At 43.3% G+C, this 8,584-nt stretch overlaps 1 long non-coding RNA gene across 1 annotated transcript; it reads right to left on the bottom strand.

The window, feature by feature from the left end:
- Positions 1–890: 890 nt before the first annotated feature.
- On the bottom strand, positions 891–4,313 carry LOC111768437 (uncharacterized). The gene is made up of 3 exons (XR_002800812.2): positions 4,147–4,313; positions 3,630–3,742; positions 891–2,955 (listed from the first exon to the last, which is right to left on the bottom strand). It is a non-coding gene; the product is annotated as an uncharacterized lncRNA (long non-coding RNA).
- Positions 4,314–8,584: the final 4,271 nt, after the last annotated feature.

Genomic DNA, 8,584 nt, shown 5'->3' with positions numbered 1-8,584 from the left:
TCAGGAAAAGGTGTCAACATCGAAACTGAGATGGCAGATGAACTGTGCAGAGGGGCAGGCTGATCCCACAGAGGATGACAACAGAGACTCAGCACACAAATAATGTCATCGCCACTACAGGGAGAGCCCCAGCCCCACTCCCTCCCAGAAGGAAGCGCTCGGTGTCTCCCTGCCGGGAGAACAGAGCCAAGAGCAAAAAAAGTCTCTGGTTTCTTCTCTCCTCACCACTAATCCACCACCCAGACAAACAAATTTGAAACCTGGGGCTCTGGATAACAGAGATCAGCTCAAGATGCTCCTTTGCAAGCAAGTGAATCTGATCTGTGGGCTGTTTAGTAACTAATCATGTTTCCCTTTCTGCTGCTGTGGCTAGGAAGCTCAGAGCCAAATCTGTGGTCTGCCTCTAGCAAGGGTTCAGGACCAAGTCGTGTCTATTTCCTTGGGGCTTTTGGTTTGTATTTATTCCCTACACCATTTTATCCAGTGACTGACATGTATTTTTATGAGCCACATTATATTGGCTTTGGAATGAGGTGGGATAAAGATGGTAGTTAATAGGATGGAAGGAAAGAAGTGAGGGAAGGAGGAATGGAGGGAGGGAGGAAGGAAGGAATGTCCACAATTGTATGTCTGTTAGAGAGAGAGAGAAGGGGGTGAGCGGAGAAAGAGAATATGTGTGAGTTAAGAATTCAGGTGCATCACTGTGAGTGAAAACAAGAACATCGCAACATCTGCCCAGAGTTCCACGTGAGTCCCACAGGACTCTGCTCGGCGGAGGAGATGGCTGGCAGAGCCGCTGACTTACTAGGGCAGGAGATCAAGACTAAAACCCCTGGTATTGTTGTCCATGCCTGTAATACCCATAGACACCATTCCAGAGAAGTTACCGTGTGCTGCGCACTTGAACAGGCTGTCCTATTTATTTAGGAATAATTTACATACTGTAAAATGCACAGGTCCTCAGTATTCAGATCAATGCATTTGATAAGCATGTACACTTGTGTAACCACCAGTCTAGTGAAGATATAGCTCTTGTGCATCATCCACAACATTCCTTCGTGCCACTTTCTAGTCCGTTCCCTCCCACGAAGACAACCATTGTTTGATTTCTATCACCATAGATTCATCTCGTTTCTAGAATTTAGCATAAATGAAGTCATGCTGTGTGTTCTCTTGTGTCTGATTTCTTTTACTCAGCATAATGAGTTTCACCAATGTTGTTATGTATCAGTAATTTGTTCTTTTTATTGCCAAGTAACGTTCAGTTCTGTGTATATACCATAGTTTGCCTATCTTTCCACCTATTGTTGGACACGTAGGTCGTTTCTAGTTTCTGGCTCTTATGAATGAGACTGCTGTCAACGTTCTTGTGCAAGCCTTTTTGTGGACATAGGTTTCCATATCTCTTGGATAAATATCTATAAATTTAATTGCTGACTCGCGGGGTAGATGTATGTTTAACTTTGTAAGAAATTGGCTAAGAGTTCCCCAGAGTGGTTGTACCATTTAAATTCCTGTCAGCAGTGTATAAGGGTTCCTGTTGTTCTACAGCTTGGTATTATCAGTTGTTTTCATTTTAGTCATTTTAATGGATATCTACTGCTATCTCATTCTGGTGTTAATTTGCCTTTTCCTGATAAATAAAGACATCGAATATCTTTTCGTATATTTATTGTCCACTCATATATCTTCTTTCGTGAGTTTTCTGTTCAAATCTTTTGTCCATGTTTTCAGTGAGTTTGTCTTCTTGTTGAGTTGTAAGAGTTCTTGGTATTTTCTGGATGTAAGTCCTTTTCTGCTATATGTATTACAAATATTTTCTCCCAATCTGTGTCTTGCCTTTTTATTTTCTTAACAGTATCTTTTGATGAGCAGAGGTTTTTAATTCTGAAGTAGTCCAATTTATCGATTTTATCTTTTATGGTTAGTGCTTTCCATGTCCTGACAAAGAAATCTTTGTCTACCCCAAGATGACTAAGATATTCTCCTCTGCTTTCTTTTAGAAGAGTCATGGCTCTGGTTTTATATATTATATCTGTAATCTACCTCAAATTAACTTTTGTATGTGGACTGGTGTAGGGGCCGAGGCCCATTTTTCCACCCACGTGGATATCCAGTGGCTCCAGCACCATTGGTCAAAAAACCTTTCTTTTCTCACATTGAAATAGCTGGGCACCTCAGTCAATTACCATGGTATCATATTTAATCTTCACAACCCTGTGATGCATTTTCCCTATTTTACAGATTAGGAAACTGAAGCTCAGAAGGACGAGATGACTTCCCCAGTGTGACACAGTCTCTGGGATGAGGCATGTGAGTCACACCCAGGTGTCCTGTGTATAAAGGTAACGCTTTTAGACATCATCATCTACAACCTCCATCCTCAGACACCCACTCAAATCTCACTTCCCCCAGGAAGACTTCCCCAACAATTCCAACCTTCCTCTCTCACTCTTCTAAACTCCAACTGCACTCCGTTACCGCGATGGTGGTTGCGCAGATGTGCATCATTTTCTAATTGATACCTATGCCATTCCCAAAACCTGTTCTCTTTCCAACATACTGCTCTGAAGCTAGCAGAAGCCAGGTCTTAAATTTGATTATGCCTCTGTATCACCAAGCACAATGCTGGGTACACAGTAGGTGCTCAATAAATACTTTTTCTCTGCGTGGAAAAAATAAGCATTCTTTTGAACAGTGGAGCCCTGTGCCCCCCTCATACGTTGTTCGAGGCACCTTGGCTTTTACGTTAGGTCCCCAGATCCCACCTCAGTTCCCCCCAGAAATGAAATATCGCTGCTCTCTCATGCAGAAGTTCAGAAGAGGATTTCCAAAGGCAACAGGGCAGACTCCTCATTGTCCCGATTCCCAAGTCTCCAGGTCGGTTTATGCCTCCAGTCGTTTGGGTAGCCAAGTGTTGCTACAGATTAGCAGAAGAACCATGGGGTTTTGAAACTAAAAGGAATTGATTTCAAGAAGTTATTAAACTGCCAAATAATTCATGAGCAAAACTAAAGTTATTAACATTTTGATGAATGCAACAACTTTTCCCCACAACACAATGTTTCCTAAAGCTCACAGACAGTTTACTATTAAGAGAGATTTGGGATAGAAGTCTAACATTGGGCTTATTTTGCAAAATTTGTAGAATTTTAGTGGAAGAATTCTCCTATGTAGAACTTGGAAATTAAGGGAATAGACAATGAACAATTAAATAAAGGGAAAATTTGAAAGTAACAGTTAAATCCCCTTCAAAAATAGTTAAATCCCCAGAAAACCAAGACTTTGTCAAAAATGTGAAATGTGTATGTGCTACTAGGGAGAGAGGAATTACAGAAGAGACTGAAGGCTGAATCATGGGGCATTGTCAGACGAGGAGGCCTCTGAGGAGTCCCAGAGAAGTCATTTTGAAGAATTACAAAGGCCAATCTCACAGAAGATGTACAGTTATTGAACTGAGCTGCAGGCCGCAGAGGCCCACACTGGGAGCTCAAAGGGCACCAACAAACAGCTAAGAAGCAGCGCCCTGCCAGGGCAGGGGTGTCTGGAAGTCAGAGAAGCCACGAGCCTGAGGCCCACCGAAGGAGTGATGCGGTTACTGAGACATTAAATTAGTTCTTCAAACCCACCTGTCCTTTAGAGGAGTTGATGGAGTGATTCCATCCCAAGGACACTGTCAACAGGAAGTCACTGGAGGGCCATGACAGAGCTGGAAGCCTCCAGGGAAGAGGTGGGGCAGTCTCTAGAGAAACACACAGTGACAAATCATGAGGACAGAAGGGCTGTGTCCAAGAATTCAGAAGGAACTAAAAAGCCAAATGGTAGCACTCATGACGAAGATATGAAATCCAGGTTGTAAAAAGAGAAACACTCCAGATGCAGAAGCCAATGAAAGGTTAAGCTTCAAAATCATGTCCACAGGCTCTGCGGGCCGCCCCTAACATCAGGACACAGTCAAACGTTTCCGTCTGCACCACGACGTGAAGTGAGGAATTCAGCAAATCTCTGGGAAACTAGGGACAAAGAATTCAAGCTTTTTAAAAAAGAACTGTCTGTTGCTTTCTTCACCTAAATTATTAGAATACATTTTCAGCTCTACCTTTAGAGCTCCGCAAATAGAATCTTGCAATTAAGGACAAAGCTCACCATTTCAGTAGCCCCAGAGGAAGTTAGATTGTTGAATCCAATCAGTTTATGCACATTTTTTCAAAAAGTCTCCTCAGGTCTTTGTAATCTCTTAGAATTCTCTGGAGAAAATAACAGCAACAGCAAGTCTCTCACCAGATACAAGGCAATTTGCTTAAAATATATGTGCATACACAGGGACGCAGCCACCCACACAAAAGGAAGGAAGCACAGATCATTCACAAACAGCCAGTACCCCACACAGAGTCAACGGCCACCGTGTATTAAGGGCGTGCCGTAGCAGGGCAGGCCCTATGCTGAAGCACTCACGTACGTGAATTTAATCCTCAAAAAAATTCTATGATAACAACATTGGCAACTTATGCAGCTATTTCATTTAGTTCTCAGATCAAGCCTTGGAGGGAGGCACTGCCGTTACCCTATTTTACAGAGAAAGAAAGAATTTAGAGACATTACGTAACCTTCCCGTGGTCATAGGAGCTGTTGAGTGTGGACCAGGGAATCAGTCTGAGTATCTGATCCTATCGCTTGTGCCTTTAACTGCCAGACCCTCTCTGCATTTTACAGACGAGGGCGCTGAGCCCTTGGGAAGCTTGATAACATCAGAGAACACGCAGCCAGTGAGTGGCCACATCAGGACTTGAATGCCAGTCTTTCTAATTCCAAACTTTCATGCTCTTAAGCTTGATGTTATATTAAATTGACTTTCACACCCAACCTTTTATTTGAGGATTTCATAAAATATGAAATTGGAGAAACCCCAGGGCTTCAAACCAACACGAAAGCCCCGAGGTAAAGGGCTGCCTCAGAGACACTGGACAGATGTCCGAGGGAGCCGCCCTGACCACACGCTTCCCACCACCCTGGAGGATGGAACCTTCAGCGTGCCACTGAGAGCGCCACTCAGACGACAGCAAAGCCAGCCATGCGGCGCCATCTAACTCACACCTGCCAGGCAATGAGGGGTTAACTACATAGGATTTAAGGGGATCCACGTAAGGAATGTGGGGAAAGAGAGTCCATTGCTGTATGTTTTTATTGATAAATTAACTTAGAACTCACAATAAATAGGAGGAAGATGAGCACATCACAGAGAATAGCAGGCACCGGCTATTTGCAATTTAGCACCCTCTCCCCATGAATGGATTTCTATTCTGGGTGCTCTGCCTTCCCACAACCCAGGGGTGGGCATGTGACCCAGGCTAGACCAATGGAACACTCCCAGAAACTGAGTCTTCAGTAGAGAGATACAAAGGGACGTTTCTGGAATTGATTCATCCTGGCGGCCATGGCCTGGACACAGTGACGTTCCGTCCCTGCTACCGAGCTTCCCAGAGCTTCCACGGTCCCTTTTGTTCCGAAACAGAGTCCAGAAGCTTTCTCTCCAATTCTGTGAGCTGCTTCATATCGTCCGACACATTCCTCCTCTGCTTAAGTTATCTAGGGCTGCTTTCTGCAAACAAAAATCCTAAGTGAATCTCAAGTCGGCCTAAAGCAAGCTGCACTTGCCACTGGTGAGTCTCAGCGTCAGAATCCACTCCAGGAATCAAGAAGTGACTGACAGGAAAGAGCAAATGAGTGGAGGAATAGGGGTTGTTTTGAGAGACGAGAAGAGGGATTAGGCTCTGATTTTGTTGGGTTTCTGCATAGTTTTACACCCCTGAAATCCTCCGTCCTTTCCACGATTCACACCCTTCACAGTTACTCATCATTTAAACCCGTAGATTCATTGTCCTCCGGGAAGTAGCTCAGCTGTCTCGAGCCTGATGCTAATGAGGGCAGCACTTCTGACCTGACTTTTGTGGGCCAGTTACCTTAGTTCTGAGTCACCGACAAGCATGGCCCTGAAAGCTGATCAAAGCTCTTTTGACGTTTCATAGGGCTGGAGTAATGAAGCTGATGGACAGCACTCATCATCGCCGCCCATTCAGGGTCAGCTCGTATTTCCTAAGACCCTGCTCCACGCCAGGTAGTGCATTAGGCCCTTCACATGCATTATCTCATTGGCCGTCAAGCAGGCACTTGTGACAAAGGGATCCAAGGGTATTACAAAGGAATGACATAACCACATTGAAAGGGTGAGGAAGGAAGGAACTGAGCTAAGGAACTTTGGAAAACAGTCTTTGTCTGGATACTACAAGGCTAAAGACAGAAAGAACGTACGTAAACATTGGACTCTAGCTGGTAATTTGTTCCTCACGGGAGTGTTGGGTTAGTAATTATGGAACTACTTGATGTGTATGCCAGTGTTGAACACAGAAGAAAATATATCGCAGGTAATGAGAACCAAGTTTCTTATTGCTAGAGAAATAAGTTACAAATAAGGCAAGAGGGAGGCTGGACTGAACCCTGTGGTGCTTGATGGGAGTGGGAGGTAGCAGTGTGAATTTATGATTATTATTGTTATTGTGGTAAAATATACATAACATAAAAAGTTACCATTTTAAGTGCACAAAGTAGCAGCATTAAGCATATTCACACTGTTGTGCAACCATCACCGCTATCCATCTCCAGAACTTTTTCATCATCCCAGACTGAAGCTTTGTGCCCATTAAACACTGACTCTTCATTGTCTCATTGTTCTTTTATTGTCCAGTCTTTGGCTTTGGTATCAAGACTCATGGTTATTTTAGATAGATAGAGATAAGTGATAGACAGATGGATGAGAGATGATAGATAGACAGATAATAGATATAAATGATAGACAGATATAAATGATCGATGATAGAGATAAATGATAGACAGATGGATGATAGATAGATAGATAGATAGATAGACATATGGATGTACGTGTTTGCATGGATTAGTATACACACACGTGTGTCCTGGCTCAGCCTGGCTCCCGAGAGAGCCTGAAAGTCGTAGGAACCCAGCGGCACTGAGCACCTAGCACCTGATCTTGGTTTCTAACACCACGCTCCAATGAAAGGAAGCAGGGCTCCTTGGAGAAGTGGCTGATTCCAGGGCTGGAGCAGGGAAAATACAAGATGAACTTGGAGCATCTCACAATGGCAGGAAGTAAAAGAGTGATTAAAAAAGAAGAAGATAAGGGCGTGTTAAAAGGCACCAGAGCCAACCTGGAAGAGCTCCCAACGGTTAAAGCTGGAAGAACTTGAGCAACAAAATCACGGCAACGGTACTGGATTATAACCCAAAAATTACCCTGAGTCCATAGTGAGATACAGAAATGACTCAGCGAATAAATAAATGAATAATAAATAGACGGGAGAGAAGGGACAACACTCCCTTACAGAAGAATTCTAATTAATAAATGTAGAAGGGGACCAGCCCGATGGCATAGTGGTTAAGTTCGTGCGCTCCACTTTGGTGGCCCAGGGTTTGCAGGTTTGGATCCCAGGTATGGACATAGCACCACTCATCAAGCCATGCATCCTACACAAAATAGAGGAAGACTGGCACAGATGTTAGCTCCGCGACAGTCTTCCTCAAGCAAAAGGGGAAGATTGTCAACAGATGTTAGCTCAGGGCCAATCTTCCTCACAAAAAAATTTTAAAAATAAATGTAGAGGGATGGGAGAAATAGAAAATCACCATTAGAACACCACAGTAGTACCTGTTGGAGGCACATCCACTGATAAATGTTAAAATTAGTGAGTGAAAATTTAGGGAAAAACTAGGTATTTCCATAATCTCAGACTATCTTCCTCAAAATAAATATTTATTAGTTTCAAAGGTAAAAACGGTCATTTTCCAGGAGAGATACCACCTCTGTGAAGTGACCCAGGCTAACATCACTAGTGATGTCATTATGATATCATGTACCCCGATATGATCCACCGGAAGGGCACAGCACCTCTGTGGTATTCTTCCCAGAATCCATAACTCTAGTCTAATCACGAGAGAGTATCAGACAAACCCAAATTGAGGGACAGTGTACAAAGTACCTGATCAGCATTCGTCAAAACTGTCGAGTCGTGATAAACAAGGAAAGACTGAGGAGGTGCCACAGAGCAGAGGAGAGGAAGGAGACGTGACGCTAATGATGATGTGTGCATCTTGGACTGGATTCTGGGGCAGAAAAAGACAGTAGAACAACTGGGAAAATCCTAATATCGTCTGTAGTTTATTTAATAGTATTGTGCCAATGTTCACTTATTAGTTTTCATAATTATACTATATTTACGAAAGATTTTAACATTAGGGAAAGCTTGATAAAGGGTATATGGAAAGCCCCTGTACTATTTTCGCAATTTCCCAGGAAGTCTAAAATTATCTCAAAATAAAAAGGTTTTTAAATACCTGAAAGAAAATAAAAGCACACCGTAAATACTTTGAGAGTCCTGAAACATCAGCTTTCTGGGCAAAGAAGGCACATTCTCATTTTTCCTGAATTAATCACTCATAGTAGGAGCTCACGGTCTCTGCCAGCCTGGGACTAAAGGCCTTCAGGGCAACGGGTCAGGCAGGTATCTAGGAA

This window comes from Equus caballus, chromosome 16 (genome assembly GCF_041296265.1).
Source record: "Equus caballus isolate H_3958 breed thoroughbred chromosome 16, TB-T2T, whole genome shotgun sequence".
NCBI lineage: Eukaryota > Metazoa > Chordata > Mammalia > Perissodactyla > Equidae > Equus > Equus caballus.
The sequence above is the reverse complement of the archived record's forward strand: the minus strand, read 5'-3'. Positions and strand labels throughout refer to the sequence as shown.